This window comes from Acanthochromis polyacanthus, chromosome 6 (assembly GCF_021347895.1).
Source record: "Acanthochromis polyacanthus isolate Apoly-LR-REF ecotype Palm Island chromosome 6, KAUST_Apoly_ChrSc, whole genome shotgun sequence".
In the NCBI taxonomy this organism is placed as follows: Eukaryota; Metazoa; Chordata; class Actinopteri; family Pomacentridae; genus Acanthochromis; species Acanthochromis polyacanthus.
In genome coordinates, this window is record NC_067118.1 from 1022391 (window position 1) to 1040645 (window position 18255).

At 38.9% G+C, this 18255-nt stretch overlaps 1 protein-coding gene and 2 long non-coding RNA genes across 14 annotated transcripts in view; 1 reads left to right on the forward strand and 2 right to left on the reverse strand.

Moving 5' to 3' along the window:
• Positions 1–18255, reverse strand: part of LOC127534434 (tumor necrosis factor receptor superfamily member 14-like) — a 162335-nt gene that overhangs the window by 95352 nt on the left and 48728 nt on the right. The gene's annotated exons all lie outside the window — the stretch shown is intronic.
• On the forward strand, positions 3244–6934 carry LOC127534444 (uncharacterized). The gene is made up of 2 exons (XR_007942634.1): positions 3244–3661; positions 6039–6934. It is a non-coding gene; the product is annotated as an uncharacterized LOC127534444 (long non-coding RNA).
• On the reverse strand, positions 6841–8033 carry LOC127534438 (uncharacterized). Its single transcript, XR_007942623.1, has 2 exons — positions 7844–8033; positions 6841–7283 (listed from the first exon to the last, which is right to left on the reverse strand). It is a non-coding gene; the product is annotated as an uncharacterized LOC127534438 (long non-coding RNA).

The following is an 18255-nucleotide window of genomic DNA, read 5'->3' on the forward strand; positions in this document are numbered from 1 at the left end:
AAGAAGTGAAATAAGAAAACAAAAGTGCAATAAGGCTAAAAATAAAGACATAATTGAGACAATGTACAAGGCACGATGAATTTACATTTGATAGGTACACATGAGGAAATGAATTATGTACCTCTCTATTATTGCAGTCAAAAACATTACTGAGATAAAAGACCAGTGTTACAAGATGTAATTACACAAAGCATTTCAGTTTAAATTACAATATTAAGTTGATGCAACATTATCATATCAACTCAGTGCATCAAAATAATGTTCGCAACTTATTTATCTAGATCCTACAATTAGATTTTTTTTCTTTATCTTGCAGCCACATATTTATTTAAATGGCGGGAACAAATTGTTTGAATGGTTAGAGTGTAGATTTATCAACACACTAATGTTGAAAACTGTGTCAGTATCAGAGTTAATAATTTACAAACTGATATGGTTTAGTAAAGGTTAATAATGATCTGATTAATTGAGGTTCAGTTCAAAATGTTTTGGTTATCAGGGAGAAAACTGTTAAAAAATAGTCCAGGGGAAGAGATACTGCAGAGAATCTGAGGAGAGAAAGTTCACCTACGGGCAAAACATTTCTGCTTTATGTATTAAACATTAAAGTTATGTCAATGTGTGTAAATAATCTAACTAGAGCAACTAATGTGACAATAAAATTCATTGCCGCTTTAATTGCCACATTTTGGTAGTCACTTAAATAATTAGGTCTTTAACCCTGAAGCGACCAAGCTATTTTAGCGACTAAAATGACCGACTGGGGTCATTTATGACCCCACTATATTTTACACAGGAATATGTCTACTTTAGTGTCTCTTTTTGTGCATTCTTACCTATTCCACTCCACTGCATTTTAAGATGGATATTTTAAAATAACCTTCTTTTATTATTCATGGATTTTAATCATTTTTGACTCAGAGCTAAAGTAAAACCATATGAACAATATGATGCATTGTAAGAACGCAATAACATTTATTTAGACACACTTTGTCAGGGCTCCCTCCTCACCCCCGTCCTTCCCCACCTGACATCCCAAATACCCCTTTTCCCATCTGCTCCTCTCTCCCTCTCCTGTTCCTCTCCCTCTCATGCTCCTCTCTCCCTCTCCTGCTCATGCTCCCCTCTCTTTCTCTGTCCCTTGGTTTCGGTCTCTGTGTCTCCCTTCGGTCTCCCGTCCGCTCCTCTGCCCCTGTTTCTCTCTCTGTCTCCCATCCGCTCCTCTGCCTCTGTCTTCCCCTACAGCTCGGCGCCTGAGTGGAGTTCAGCTTCCCAGCTGACTCCACTCAGGCAATCAACCACCTCTACGGCTCCCGGACAGCTGAAGGACATCGACCTGATTACACTCCACTGCAATAAGAACCGGCTCATCCTTCCACTCCCTGCCAGATTGTTGAACAAGACTCTTCAGTCAGTTTGCTCTCGAGCCTGCAGAAGTCTGTTGGGTTTTTGTGGCTATTTTAACCCTGTTTCTCCTCTGTTTTCATCCAGACCCAGCTGTCCAGGACTCCCTCTGCTCTGATCCCTCGTCTGTCCTCCCGAAACCGTTCGGCACCGGTTATTCCCTTCCTGGATCCCCCATTCTGCCCGAACCCCTCTCCTTGGAACCCTGACCAGCTCCACTCTCGCCGACCCAGAGAACCGCAGCAGCAAGCCGGCTGCTTGTCGCCTCCTGGTGACCTCTGAAGTCCTCCCTACTTCGGCTCCGGAACCATCAGGCCTAAACCCCGACTCCACCAGCCACTCCCCCTACACACCGGCTCCTCTCACCCTCTGCCATCACTCACTTCCCTGACAATAAAACTCATTCTCATTTCCACCCGGCCTTGGTAGTGTGGCTGTCTGCTCAGGTCCAGCCCTCTAGATTCGTGACACACTTTGTCTGCCACTTCTTTTAAAACTTTACTCCTTTTGTTTCCTCAATAGTAAATCAAAAGTACATAAAAACAAAATCTACACAAACATCTTGTCTGTATGTGTGCAATGTAACATGCAGAGAAGTATTTAGATTAGGGGCGGCTGTGGCTCAAGTGGCAAAGCCGTTCATCCAATGCAAGACACTTTACCCACCTTACCTCCAGTGCTGCCACTTACACTGGTGTATGAATGTGTATGCTGTGTAATGTTGGTGGTGGTCAGAGGGGTTGTAGGAGTGGATTGGCAGCCAGTCAGTCTGCCCCAGGGCAGCTGTGGCTAAAAATGTAGGTCTGCCAGCTATAGTGCACTGCAAAACACTGAAATATAGCGATTAGAGGTAAAATAAATAAATAAACTAAGGCATACAATAGTGAAAAACCTTTACATCTTTCTGGGGTCATAAGTGACCCCAGACAAGTTTCCATTATCCTTGTCACACCAGTTGGCCGATCTCTACAAAAAACTATAAGCAGCTGTAAGACAAGTAGATTGACAAATTCAGGGTCGTCACTTACTGTTTTTTTTCACACAAAATCACCACCAAAACACACCACAAATTCCGTCAGTGATTCACTTCCATATTAATAATTGAATCAGGCACTAAAGCAATGACTCTGGCTATCAACAGTGTGGATAATCATTACTAAACACTGTCGCAGACCAAGTTCACTCTGATGGCAGTGACCTCTTTCAGCAGGATCATGAACCCTCTCACACTTTGTTCAGGAATCATTTGAGGAACATGACGATGAGTTCTATGGAGTAACAGGAGTGCCAAATCAAAATATAAATAAATAAATAATTAAATAAATAAATGTGGAAATATAAAGAGAAATAAATAAATAAATAAATAAATAAATGTGGAAATATAAAGAGAAATAAATAAATAAATAAATAAATAAATGTGGAAATATAAAGAGAAATAAATAATTAAATAAATAAATAAATGTGGAAATATAAAGAGAAATAAATAAATAAATAAATAAAAAGGAAAATTATTTATTTCTCTTTATATTTCCACATTTATTTATTTATTTAATTATTTATTTATTTCCCTTTATATTTCCTCAGTCCACCAAGAAAAGGAAAAATGCAAATCAGTTTGCTCTGGGCGGGGATTCTGAACACAGGAGTCCTGCCTGACACCAGCTCCCAAGCACGGCTGAAGTGAAGCCATGTCACCGTTGAGCTTCGGCTTATTCTGCCACTGATAAGAAAATAAACGTTAATTTACCGAATTAGCAGCGTCCTTTCAGTGTCTGATGGCAGAATCAGCCGAAGCTCCACGGTGACACGGCTTCACTTCAGCCGTGGTCGGAGCTGGCGTCAGGACAGAAGCCTGTGTGCGGGTACGACTCCCCACCCTGAAAAGGAAGCCACGCCCAGAGCAAACTGATTTGCATTTTTCTATTTCATGGTGTCAGGCCATTATGAAATAACCACCAAGAAATAAAATGCAAATCAGTTTGCTTTCACTTGGTGGACTGAGCTGTCAATCAAATGGCTCTAGGCGGGGCTTCCTCGTCGTTCTTGATCACAGGCATATGAAGAGTAGATACGACACGCCCCTCTGAGCGGCGTGCCAACGGAGACGCTAAGCTAGCGGGGGCAAAGTTTCAGTGTTTTCCATTGATGTGTACGGCACGAAAATTAAAACAAGAAGAATGCCGGCTCATTGTGCGGCATACAGTTCCACACTACATCGGACGATCAAGACAAGGAAACTTGGAATAACTTTCCACAGGTAAGAATAGTTTTGGGCTCGTTTTTTATTATAGACCTTTTCGCAGTGACGTCAGAGTCGGGGACACGTGACCATACCTTCCTCAGCAACGCACGCCGCCATTTTAAGAGGGGGCAACAAAGTCATTAGCAACCATGATTTGACCGCCGAAACCACGCGGTTTTGACCCGGAGAAAAACGTCTGGTGATTATTTCGGAAATCTTGAGCCAAAAGCCAAGCTACGGTATAAAAAAAAATAGAACTGGTTGGTTTGCAGTCATGTCCGTACCAAATTCCTCTGGTTTCATGGGAAAACGACCCTACTACGTGTCCAGATCTTCATTGGCACTCCATTTACGAGTACCTTATCAACAGCCCAGGCATCCACACAATGGAGAAGATGAAGACTTATAAAAGCCTGGACTCATACGTTTTCTTTGAGGTATGCTTATATTTATACGTTTTTGTGCATACAGGTCAATGTCAGAATGATAAATGCCTTGTAAGATACGGCTACACCAGCTCCGCTATGCTAAGCTAATGTTAAGCTAACGGGGTGAGCCATTACACCTTTTAATTTCAAGTGGAAGTAGTGTATGTATATTAGTTAGATGTGCATTATCAAAACTAAGAGTCAGATACCTGTAAATGAGCTCTACCCACCCTAGGCCCAAGGGTATGAGGTGCTAACAATAATGAGGACAATGCTGCTGATTACAGCATAGTAGTTAGCAGAACGAAAGGGAGGAGAGAAGGTTTAAAAATAGCAGTGTGAATAGAAAGACCCCTGACTTTTTGTGGGAAGCACAGCTAGCACTAGCCTAAGTTAAGTAGCTAGCCCTCAACATTTCAGATAATTATAGACATCATAAGCTGCAGTCAATTCCAGCCACTTTCAGTACAAAAAAATCGGTAATATTCTATTTGTAAATAAAAATATGACGAGAAATACAGGAAATATTGGACGTGCATCGCGAGGTGCATTTCCTTGAAAACGACCTATTCGTGGATTATATACCGACTTAAAGACATGTTTTGGACAAAATATGTTACTGGCTTGTTTCGTCTGGATGTCCAAAGTTGGATTATGGCCGTTTTTTGTGGAATATTTTCATCTGTGTGTAATAATGAATCCGGAAATGTGAGTCGCGCTGTGTATGTTGAAGCCGTGTATAGAGAACGGATGGATGGATATTCGTTTTTGTCGGACAAATGTGTTTATATTACCCGCTGTGGTAATCACATCTGAAAGTGGTTTATATCGGCGGATTCATGAGAATCTAAGCTTTCCATCGGCGTATAGTGTTTGTATAATCGCGTTTGCAGTTTCAGACATTTAGCAAATTGCTTATGCAGATTTCAAAGTGTACCGCGGGCGGGACACTGAAGCGCAACGGGTTAAGCTTATTAATTAATAATTTCAGAAAATCAGTTAAGGGGTAATAATTGCATGAAACACAACATACCATTGACGAAATGCTGACTGCAAACATAGGACCATTTTGACTGTGGGCTCCATGTGGTTCCATTATTGTTAATCCGCCTCAATGCTTTGAGCCATAAACTCCTTTTCTGGCCCTTTTCAGTCGGAATCCTGTAAAAGGAAATGTTCTTGTTGCTCCATGACTGAGAACTACAGCCAAAAACAGCGCAGGTTTTGGTCATATCTGCTTTTGGTCGTTCAAATCGGGAGGGAAACGTGGGAAACTAATGGTCGTCAAGGCAAAGCATACCCCTCTTAAAATGGCGGAATCGCGTTGCTAGGGCCGGTGACCGGCGGTGACGTTCGATGATGACGTTTCGGAAAAAGGTCTATTAAATCTTTTGAGGGTCTATGAGAGCTAACTAGTTAGCCATTAGCAAAACATTAACACGAGCTAACAGCTGGACAACCAAATACCAGACGATTAATAGTAGCTGTAGTATAGCTGTACAAGCAGTAATACGAAAAGTACAAGCAGCAGTAGTAGTATAAGTAGCTGTTAGAGTCGTAGACGTAGTATCAGCATGTGTAATAGTATTACAAGTTGTAGTAGCAGTGATAGTATCAGGAGCAGTAGTTGGTGTATTACCACTAGTAGTAGCATTACTATTAATACCACCAATACTACCAATTGTAGTTATAAAGCCTAACTCATATGTATCCAGATTAGCATCTATGTTCTTCCTCCAAACCCATTTTATGATTGTTATTACAGCCAATTCTTTAGGACTGCTTTCAAATAATTGAAATGTTACCCAACAATGCTATACTTATCAAATTAAATAGCTTTGGTCTACAGTATATTGGCTAATTCAGTTCTTTGTACTTAATTTATTAGCATGATTTCTTTATAAATATGTTGTTGTGTACATACTTATTTACTTCTCTGTCTACTTTTCCTTTACTCCATGTAGGTTTCCCAAAGACTATGGATTGAGGAAGAAGTGGAAGCAGCTCTGAGGAGAGAGGGGTTTGCTGCAAGTATATAACAGCCTAGAGAGAGAGATAAATAAATAATAATTATTATTAATAATAATTCTGTTGTTTATTGTAATTGTGGTTGTCTTTACGTTGCATTTATTGAGATAATTTGTCCTTGTTCCTTATTACTGTAGCATTGCTGTAACTACCTATAATTATACATTTCTATTCATATTTTCACTGTGACTTTTATAGACGGCGAATCGTGATCCATGCAGGAGTGGATGGATTTAGCAGGCTCATAGTTTACATAGGAGCAGCTACAAACAATAAATCCACCACTGTTCAGGTCAGCTGTTGCTCAGTATGGCTTACCATCTCGTATGTTGTGTGAGAGTCCAAATAATGCTACCAAAACACATAAAATGTTAAAACAGATATGTGTAGTTGTTTTGACAATTGTTCTGATGTGATGTAAGCTTGTGAGGCTAATACATGCTTCAGAAGAAGGTTCACAACAGTTCTTGTTTTTGCTGCTGTCAGGCTCAAATTGTTGTGACATTTAACATGTAGCAGAAATGTGGCGGTCTGTGAGTTGTCGCAAGAAGACAGTTTAAAGGTGAGAGTTGAGAGAGTGAATTAATGAAATAGCTTATTTTTATGTGAAAGATTCAAAAACGATGGTTCAGGTTTGTGCATTTCTGCGACAACAAAATGTTTCCACACTTGTGGAAGACTGTCTTTGGAGAACAGTTGTAATATAAATGTTTGGAAGTTAAAGAAAAGAATTGTCAGTTCTATTAAAAAATCTTTTTATTGGCACATTGTTCTAATGCTTTTAAAAGCTGTCAAACTATTCAGCATGCAATAAAAGCAGTTTTATATCCCTTTGCTGTGTCTTTGTACATTGTTGTTTTCAAAGGCATTTATTTGAAATTCACAACTGGTCATAAAATTATGCACCAAAAATTTGCAGCATTCTTTTGAGTCTTGTTCGTTTCATTCTGATTCTGTTAAGGTGAGTTGTGATATGTCTAGGTTTGTTGAAAAATGTCCTTAAGAATATACACTGTATCCATGTATGCCCGTAGTGCAGCAGAAAAAGGGACGGCCGGATCAGGCAATGATGTAACTTCAGCCTGTATAAGCTGTTGGGGTAGTTGTGCATCAGGTACAGTGATGCCTTCTGGGTATGGGGTGTGAGGTCCTGTCCAGTCTATCCCATAATCAGCAGCAACCTGAAAGGAAAGCATAATTTGGAAGCAAGCTCTTTTATTAAGAAATGCACACTCCTCAAAAAATAAAAAAGTAAAGTAGATTAGGGACTACATGGTATGGCAAAACTTGATTTCAAATGTGGGTAGGACAACAAGATGTGCAAGGAGTAAATTCATGAACTATAAAATTGTATAGATATTATTTTACACCATTGAAATATCTATGCATATGTTTATATGTTAAAATTTAAAAATACCAAGTACAGAAACAGGACCTGTCACAGCTCTATAAAGAATAGATATTATTGTGCTACTAAACCAAGTATAGCATTTTTGAAATGTCCAGGTTCTCCTAGCAGTGTTAGACAGCATGCATCTACACTGTGTTTGTTAAATATGCTTTGGTAATTTAAATTTGTTAAGAAATCAAATCTGGACTCTGAATCAGAAAGTGAGATCACACGCATTAGATTTTTTTCTCTGTCAAGTGAACCATCCAGTACCAAAGTAGAAATAATAAAGTTAACATAAACAAATATAAAGGAAGACAGGAAGGTAAAGGTACAAGAGGGGATTCATACCTCTCTGTCCTCAAACTATGGTGAGTCCAGGCTTCCTTGAATGCCTGAAGATGCTGCTGCAGCTGTGGGACGTAGGTCCAGTGGAGAGTGAATAACTCCAGTTCATTTTCAGGGTTTAGAAACCCTTCCACTTCCAAATTGAGAAATAGTGTGTGGAACAAATCAAGGACATTTCCATACACATCTCGCCATAATCGTTTAATTCTGTAGATGAAAAAAACAAAAACAAAAATAATACATAATTACTCTAAATTTTACAACTGCATGTATATAACAGGAATTTCCTTTCCAGTATTTTAAAAATATATCTGATACTCATGATCGTAATTAGTTACATAACCATGGATCACCTTTGATTATGTACACTGCGTCCAGTGATGTGGGAATGTCGCCCTGTTCCTCTCTGGCTCACCATGTAATGGGCCACAGCAACATTTTCCCCACCCTTGAGGAAGTTAATATACAAACAGACAAAAAGAAAAAAAGGAACACTATTTTTCAAAAGTTCTGTTCTTTGGTACTTTTGTTGTTTCAATGCAGGAGGGAGTATTGTTGTTAATGCAACATTTCACTTTACCTTATCAGATCTCACAAGAGAATACTAGTGGTAGTATTGGTGGTATTAATAGTAATGCTACTACTAGTGGTAATACACCAACTACTGCTGCTGATACTGTCACTGCTACTACAACTTGTAATGCTATTACACATGCTGATACTACGTCTACGACTCTAACAGCTACTTATACTACTACTGCTGCTTGTACTTTTCGTATTACTGCTTGTACAGCTATACTACAGCTACTATTAATCGTCTGGTATTTGGTTGTCCAGCTGTTAGCTTGTGTTAATGTTTTGCTAATGGCTAACTAGTTAGCTCTCATAGACCCTCAAAAGATTTAATAATAAAAAACGAGCCCAAAACTATTCTTACCTGTGGAAAGTTATTCCAAGTTTCCTTGTCTTGATCGTCCGATGTAGTGTGGAACTGTATGCCGCACAATGAGCCGGCATTCTTCTTGTTTTAATTTTCGTGCCGTACACATCAATGGAAAACACTGAAACTTTGCCCCCGCTAGCTTAGCGTCTCCGTTGGCACGCCGCTCAGAGGGGCGTATCGTATCTACTCTTCATATGCCTGTGATCAAGAACGACGAGGAAGCCCCGCCTAGAGCCATTTGATTGACAGCTCAGTCCACCAAGTGAAAGCAAACTGATTTGCATTTTATTTCTTGGTGGTTATTTCATAATGGCCTGACACCATGAAATAGAAAAATGCAAATCAGTTTGCTCTGGGCGGGGCTTCCTTTTCAGGGTGGGGAGTCGTACCCGCACACAGGCTTCTGTCCTGACGCCAGCTCCGACCACGGCTGAAGTGAAGCCGTGTCACCGTGGAGCTTCGGCTGATTCTGCCATCAGACACTGAAAGGACGCTGCTAATTCGTTAAATTAATGTTTATTTTCTTATCAGTGGCAGAATAAGCCGAAGCTCAACGGTGACATGGCTTCACTTCAGCCGTGCTTGGGAGCTGGTGTCAGGCAGGACTCCTGTGTTCAGAATCCCCGCCCAGAGCAAACTGATTTGCATTTTTCCTTTTCTTGGTGGACTGAGGAAATATAAAGGGAAATAAATAAATAAATAATTAAATAAATAAATAAATGTGGAAATATAAAGAGAAATAAATAATTAAATAAATAAATGTGGAAATATAAAGAGAAATAAATAATTAAATAAATAAATGTGGAAATATAAAGAGAAATAAATAAATAAATAAAAGGAAAAAACAGAAAAGGTAAAAGCAAAGACAAAATTTTCCTTTTTATTTATTTATTTATTTATTTCTCTTTATATTTCCACATTTATTTATTTATTTATTTATTTCTCTTTATATTTCCACATTTATTTATTTATTTAATTATTTATTTCTCTTTATATTTCCACATTTATTTATTTAATTATTTATTTATTTATATTTTGATTTGGCACTCCTATTACTCCATAGCTTAGATGCTGTTTTGTTGGCAAAAGGAGGTTATACAAAATATTAAAATCAGGGGTGCTAATAATTGTGGCACACATGATTTGATGTAAAAGAATTATTTCTTTATGTGTGATTTTTTTCCACCACATTTTTTCCTCTTTTTTTCATTGTGGTCCTATATTATTTATAAGCTAAAGAACACATCTTAACTAGGGGTACCAATAATTATGGAGGTTGCTGTATATACTTGCCAGTTGATGGTTCAGGAGATGCACCTTTGAGCAATTTCAGAAAACCCTAACCCTTCACACATTTTCCTTCGTTAGAGAAAGTCAACATTCAACTGGGAACAGTTTACCAATTCAGGACAGATTTAGAAAAAAAAAGTCTAGTGGAAATTTATAGAAACATCCTTGACATATTCTGACAGCTTGTTCAACCATTTTGCATCTAAAGACTTAAGCGATGAATTAATGCCTAAATGTTGTAGAGGGTGAGACTATTCAACAGAGACTCATGATAATACATTTTGATCAACAGGACATGAGCAACTGATGTATAATGTAGGAAACAGCAGAGAGTTGTACAGAATCATTTGCATGGATGTACCAAAGCATTTGCAACTTGTTCAAAGAAATGAGAAACTGCTTTTTGATGTGCACAAGTGACACAGTGATGTGAAGATTGAACAAGTAGCTTGGAGAATTTAAATTCTGATCTGAGAAATGTACCAAAGTATGGAGCTACACACGTGGACAAAATTGTTGGTACCCCTCAGTTAAAGAAGGAAAAACCCACAATTCTCACTGAAATCACTTGAAACTCACAAAAGTAACAATAAATAAAAATTTATTGAAAATTAAATAATCAAAAACAGCCATTACTTTTGAATTGTTGATTAACATAATTATTTAAAAAAACAAACTAATGAAACAGGCCTGGACAAAAATGATGGTACCTCTATAAAAGATTGAAAACTATTTGACCAGAGTGACATGATTAACTCAGGTGTGTCATTTAATTGACATCACAGGTGTTTCCAAACTCATAATCAGTCAGTCTGCCTATTTAAAGGGAGACAAGTAGTCACCCTGCTGTTTGGTGAAAAGGTGTGTACCACACTGAACATGGACAACAGAAAGCGAAGGAGAGAATTGTCCCAGGACATCCGAAAAAAAATGATAGACAAACATCTTAAAGGTAAAGGCTATAAGACCATCTCTAAACAGCTTGAAGTTCCTGTGACAACAGTGGCTCATATTATTCAGAAGTTCAAGACCCACGGGACAGTAGCCAACCTCCCTGGACGTGGCCGCAAGAGGAAAATTGATGACAAATTGAAGAGACGGATCGTTGGAATTGTATCCAAAGAGCCCAGAGCAACCTCCAAAGAAATTAAAGGTGAACTCCAAGGCCAAGGTACATCAGTGTCAGATCGCACCATTCGTCGTTGTTTGAGCCAAAGTGGACTTCATGGGAGACGACCAAGGAGGACACCACTGCTGAAAAAAACTCATAAAAAAGCCAGACTGGAATTTGCAAAAATGCATGTTGACAAGCCACAAAGCTTCTGGGAGAATGTCCTTTGGACAGATGAGACCAAACTGGAGCTTTTTGGTAAGGCACATCAACTCTATGTTCATAGACTCAAAAACCAAGCATACGAAGAAAAGAACACTGTCCCTACGGTGAAACATGGAGGAGGCTCAGTAATGTTTTGGGGCTGCTTTGCTGCATCTGGCACAGGGTGTCTTGAAAGTGTGCAAGGTACGATGAAATCTGAAGACTATCAAGGCATTCTGGAGAGAAATGTGCTGCCTAGTGTCAGAAAGCTTGGTCTCAGTCGCAGGTCATGGGTCTTCCAACAGGACAACGATCCAAAACACACAGCCAAAAACACCCAAGAATGGCTGAGAGAAAAGCGTTGGACTATTCTAAAGTGGCCTTCTATGAGCCCAGATCTGAATCCCATTGAACATATGTGGAAGGAGCTGAAACATGCCATTTGGAGAAGACACCCATCAAACCTGAGACAACTGGAGCTGTTTGCTCATGAGGAGTGGGCCAAAATACCTGTTGACAGCTGCAGAACGCTCATTGACAAATACAGAAATCGTTTAATTGCAGTGATTGCCTCAAAAGGTTGTGCAACAAAATATTAAGTTATGGGTACCATCATTTTTGTCCAGCCCTATTTCATTAGTTTGTTTTTTTAAACAATTATGTTAATCAACAATTCAAAAGTGATGGCTGATTTTGATTATTTAATTTTCAATAAATTTTTATTTATTGTTACTTTTGTGAGTTTCAAGTGATTTCAGTGAGAATTGTGGGTTTTTCCTTCTTTAACTGAGGGGTACCAACAATTTTGTCCACGTGTGTATAATGCTGACAGTAAGTTTTGGCATTGAAAAATGTTGAATTGAACGTAAATTGAAAGTGAAAATACAAACATTGAAGTTTCAATCTTACTGGCAGTGTTTTCACGGAGCCATAATGCTGACAGTAAGTTTTGGCATTGAAAAAGGTTGTTGCTAGAGGTATGGACCCGTACCCGTCGCCTGTGGACTACGGATACGGCACTTGCCATTTGCCAATCAGATACGCGAGATCTGGTCATGTGACTCCCGGTAGACGCTAGCTGTACGGACCCGTAGCATCGGTACGACAGGTACGGACCCTAAACCTGACCCTAACACTAACCTTAACCTTTGCTTACCTTTCAACAGTTTGCAGTGGTTAGCAGCTTCTTGACTCGCGAGACTCGCGTACGGGTCCGTATCTGTCTGGCAAATGGAAAGTGCCGTACCCGTAGCCTGTGGGCTACGGATACGGACCCGTATCCGTAGACACTACCATTGAAAAATGTTGAATTGAAAGCGAAAATACAAACATTGAAGTTTCAATCTTACTGACAGTGTTTTCACGTGAGGGGCGGGGCTTAAAGCGAGAGAACGCGCTTCTTGGTTTTGAGGAAAGGGGACAGATTTGCCCTGTGCTGGCTAACGCCAGTAAGACTGTTTGACCAAGCATGGAAGAGAGTTCACCTGGACCTGGGACTTCGAAAACGCCAGTAAGTCTGTTTCTCTTTGTACGTATTAGTATATAATATTTTTCCACACAGAACCTTGTGGCGTTAAAACCACTTTAGGCTTCATATTATGCTAATTTAGCAAACGTGCTAACGTTCTCTAAGCTAGCTAATGCATAATCAAGGATTTAGCCCGCAGAATCAAAGATTTTTACCTGCGTTTTTTCTGGAGGGGCTAAGTTGTGGCGAAATAATATTTAAGTTATTTAACCCGTTGCGCTTCAGTTGCGCTTCAGTGTTCCGCCGCGGTACACTTTGAGATCTGCATAAGCAATTTGCTAAATGTCTGAAACTGCAAACGCGATTATACAAACACTATACGCCGATGGAAAGCTTAGATTCTCACGAATCCGCCGGTATAAACCACTTTTAGATGTGATTACCACAGCGGGTAATATAAACACATTTGTCCGACAAACAACGAATATCCATCCATCCGTTCTCTATACACGGCTTCAACGTACACAGCGCGACTCATATTTCCAGGTTCATTATTACACACAGATGAAAATATTTCACAAAAAACGGCCATAATCCAACCTTGGACATCCAGACGAAACAAGGCAGTAAAATATTTTGTCCAAAACATGTCTTGAAGACGGTATATGATCCACGAATAGGTTGTTTTCGAGGAAATGCACCTCGCGATGCGCATCCAATATTCCCTGTATTTCTCGTCATATTTTTATTTACAAATAGAATATTAGCCATTTTTTCTACTGAAAATGGCTGGAATTGACTACAGCTTAAAGGGGTTATTTAATAAATAACACTGAATACTAATATTAATATTTAAGTTGATGAAAAATCCCTCCTGTAAGTGGAAATGTGTGTGTAGAAACGAGTCAAAGCCCTTTTACATTAGCTAGCTTAGAGAACGTTAGCACGTTTGCTAAATTAGCATAATATGAAGCCTAAAGTAGTTTTAACGCCACGAGGTTCTGTGTGGAAAAATATTATATACCAATACGTACAAAGAGAAACAGACTTACTGGCGTTTTCGAAGTCCCAGGGCCGGGATTGGGAGTCAAATTTGGCCCGGGACTTTTTGGACCAGACCAGCCCACCTGTGCAATCGACTCGAATGTGGACCGGCCCTTCGGTCAAACGACCGAATGACATAACGTTCAATCCGCCCCTGAGGTGAACTCTCATCCATGCTTGGTCAAATGAAAATGGCGTTAGCCAGCACAGGGCAATCTGTTCCTGTCCCCTTTCCTCAAAACCAAGAAGCGCGTTCTCGCGCTTTAAGCCACGCCCCCAGCCCCCGCCCCTCACGCGAAAACACTGCCAGTAAGATTGAAACTTCAATGTTTGTATTTTCGCTTTCAATTCAACATTTTTCAATGCCAAAACTTACTGTCAGCATTATGGCTCCGTGAAAACACTGCCAGTAAGATTGAAACTTCAGTGTTTGTATTTTCACTTTCAATTTACTTGCAATTCAACATTTTTCAATGCCAAAACTTACTGTCAGCATTATAGTGCCATACCAAAGCGACTGAGAAAAACAAAACTGATGAGTATTTTGGTGACTGGATGCAACACTGACTTCAGCCACTAGAGGTCAGTCTTGTACAGTTTTAAATAGAGCCCCGATATTGTATAATATAGGGACTCTAGTTTTAAAATAAAGGCGAGATATTACAGTCCAAGATCATTGTATTAATTTTTTGAAAAGTGTTGGAAAGACTCTCCTTTGCTACCTTTTACCATTTTTGTAGACAGTAACAGTTATTCTAATATATTTACGGTGCCATTTAGAGGTATTTAATTTCTTACAGTTAGAATAATCCTATTGCATCCTCCTGCATTGAAGAATGGATTCTATTGTATACTTTGGTTTTAGTTGGATAAAATGTTTACTAAAAAGAAAACATAATTACAACAAGCACTTAAGTTCAGAGGTTTTTCAGCCTTCGTACGTCACTTCTCAGAGCTTTGCACAAAGTTCTGAAGATTAAAAAACAGGGAAGCTGAAAAAAGTAGAATTATTTAGATACTGACTTGATCTACATGCTGATAAGATTCTGCAGCCACTTCTGGTTTTAACCAAGAATCAGAACGATGCATCAGATGACCTGCCTGCCACAAAACAAAACCCTGAGCCCAACCAAAGTGGTCTGGAAGAAGTCAGTGTTCAGAGTGAAGGAACAGCAGACAAGTGGCTTACAGGAAGTTTTTTGTCCTCATTTGTCCTCAACTGCAGTCTGAGTGTGAAGTTCTCTGTTTGGATGATATGGTACACTAAGGTCTTTAACAGTATTCAGCCCACATTCAGTGAGAACGTGGGGGGTTTACATTCCTGTGATTCTCAGTTCTGCTGCAGTCAACTTTGTGGTTTGGTTTTTAGTCTCTGGTATACTTGTTGGTTTTCTGCTGTTGTTGTTTTCGTTCTAGTTTAACAAGCTGCTGAAGGCCTAAGATGGAACTTGAACCTTGTGAGTCACACCTATGGTAACTAGACCAGAGGAAACCAACAGTGATGAGGGCTCCTCCCTAACATACTCTAATGTTTGGATCACATTGCAGGCGGTGGTTCTTTTTACTAAAACGGGAACATCCAGTTCTACTCACTGTGCAGCATCATTGTCATGGTTCCAGCCAGTCAGAGTTTTAATTTCATTTCTTGTTTTGCTGCTCTGGTTTAGTTGGTTCATTTGTTTTTGAAACTGTTTTACTAACTTTGACTTTTATTGTTGTCCAAGTTTTATATTTGTTTGCCTACATCTTTTATTTTATTAGTGGTACACTGTAAAAAAATTAATATTATAAATATATGTATTCAACTATCTAACAAAGTGAACACACACAATACTATAAATTAGTATTTTAAAATGGCATTTAAAAAATAAAATAGAAAAATATTATATCGACAGTGTATGTATTATTAGAAAATGAAATACAAAATTAGTTTACATAGATTGTATGTTTTAATATGTAATACACAATTATGAATTTGTGTTTTACAATTCTCTAACAGAAATTAAACAGAAAAATATTTTATAGACAGTGTATGGTATATAATATATAAATTAATGAGTTAAAGGCATCCTTGACTGTCAGGACAAAGTCTGGCGGATCAAAAACAGATAAAACTGCATGTCTGCTGATAGGAGTCAAAGCAAAACCCCAAGTTATTATAGTCAAGCAGCAGCTGATACACTAGTGGTGGTTTCACCATTTTACTGTGCAGCTCTGATGGACACATCATAATGTAATGCTGAAAACAGCAACCAGCCAGTCACATTCACTGATAAAGCAGCTGGACACAACATTCATTCTCACTGAGATCACAGATAGAGACTGTAGCTGAAGTTTGACCTTCTTTGGTATATTACACATCACCAAAACCTTATATTGTAACTCCATATTATCAGGATGTCCCAATGACTTTATGAAAAATCTTGAGCTGATACAAAATGCTGCAGCCAGACTTCTGACAGGAACCAGTAACACAGATCATATTTCTCTCATGCTGGATTCCTGTAAAATCCAGGATATAATTTAATAACCTGCTTCTAACATATAAAACTCTTAATGACCAAGCTCCATCGTATGTTAAAGCTACACTGACTGCAGAGGCTCCAAACTAAAGCATCTCCCTCATGTTTCTACTTTTATTTGAAGTTGCATCTGAGCTGTGAAGTTCCACTGTGAACGTCAGACATTACAGGGGATATTTACATATTAGAGCAGCTGGACACAAATGAGGCAAGAAATGCAAAAGTCATTAAAGCTAAAAATAAAGATCCTATACAGGCTGCTTTCACTTTCACATGTACAGATGTGGCATGATAGATAAGACACTCAGCTGAAGGACACACACAGGTTGAAGATCCACTCTCTAACTTCTAGTTTTACTACATATAAAGTAAAAGGAATGTGAGCATGAACCAGCAAACTCTGAATACTACACTGAAAAATGGTAACTATCTGGATTAGATGAAAGCTCATTGACTAATACTAGGCTACCTGCTGTCATATCTTCATAGCTAATTTAATGATAAAAGACGTCACATTCTACATAAACGCAAAGTATGTAAAAACATCCAGTCATACAAAAATAGCACTAAAATATATTTAAATCTTCATTATACAGATTAGACCTTTGTCTAACAGTAAATTAAAATAAGCAGACAGTTTTGTGATCTTGGGAGGTCTGTGTTCACCACCAACAGTCAAAAATACACAAGTGTTTTCTGTGATGTTCATGGATCAATGTTGGTGCTGAAATGTGGAAAAATCCAGATGTTCAGACTTTGTCCTGTGTGTAGAGAAAAACTTCTGCAACCTCTTTTTTTTTAAGTTTTTCATAAAGAAGGAACTTTGGTGCTTGCTCTTACTGGAATCGTTTTGAACAGGATGAGACTAAAGGAAGCTTTTCAGACCAAAACCATGAGACTCCAGTCAGGCTGGTCTTCATCGTTCCTTTCAGTCGATTTTTGGGAAGTGAAACATCGTCTCCAGGATGTTTAACAGAACCACACATTTTTAGCTGTAGCTTCACAGCAGAAATTAATCTCCTCTTTGGACAAATGGAGATTTTCCAAATCTGGCATCAGCAGGTTTCCTCCTCAGTTATAAGCAGAGCAGTAAATGCAGGACAACACCACTTTCCTGACATATTTCTGCCTCCATCCTCCAAGTATCATCTTCAGTTTTGCTTTAGTTTCTTATTTGTGAACTCCTCTTGCAAAAAACTAAAATGATCCATGACTGTCCTCATAATGGTCCACAGTTGATCCATCACTGCATTTAGCTGCAGAGCTTCCAGAAGATCATCCCCACATATGTAAACAAACCGGCGTTATTTAAAAAAGTGCAACAGTGCAATGAGGTGCAGTGTCTGCTTTAAAGTGTTTGACGTGAGTTAAAAAAAAGCTGTTCCTCAGCCTTGTAGTCCATGTTTTGATGGTACGGTACCTCCTCCCCGACAGCAGCGGGACAGTGAGTTATATTTAAAATAGTTTAAAGACTCTCAACATAAAATCACTACATGGTTGAAAACATACAAGTGTGTTTGAAAAAATAAACTATTCCGCTTGTGTTAGCAGTCCCAGATGAAAAAAGTAAAAATATAACATGTAGTTGTCCTTTCATACAAATTTTCCACAGAAAAATGTCAAATTCAGGACTGCATCTGTTCAGATTTACAACCTGCAGCTTCACAAACACTAGAACACATATTAAAAGGAAGCAGGAAACTCAGCTCACTGTTGTTTTACTTCAGTAAACTGCAAAGATGATGTGTCAGCATCCAGATGGATTAAAACTGGACTCTGAAGCACATTTACTCTGCAGGACACTGAGTCCTACTTGTTGTCCTGCAGGTGGTT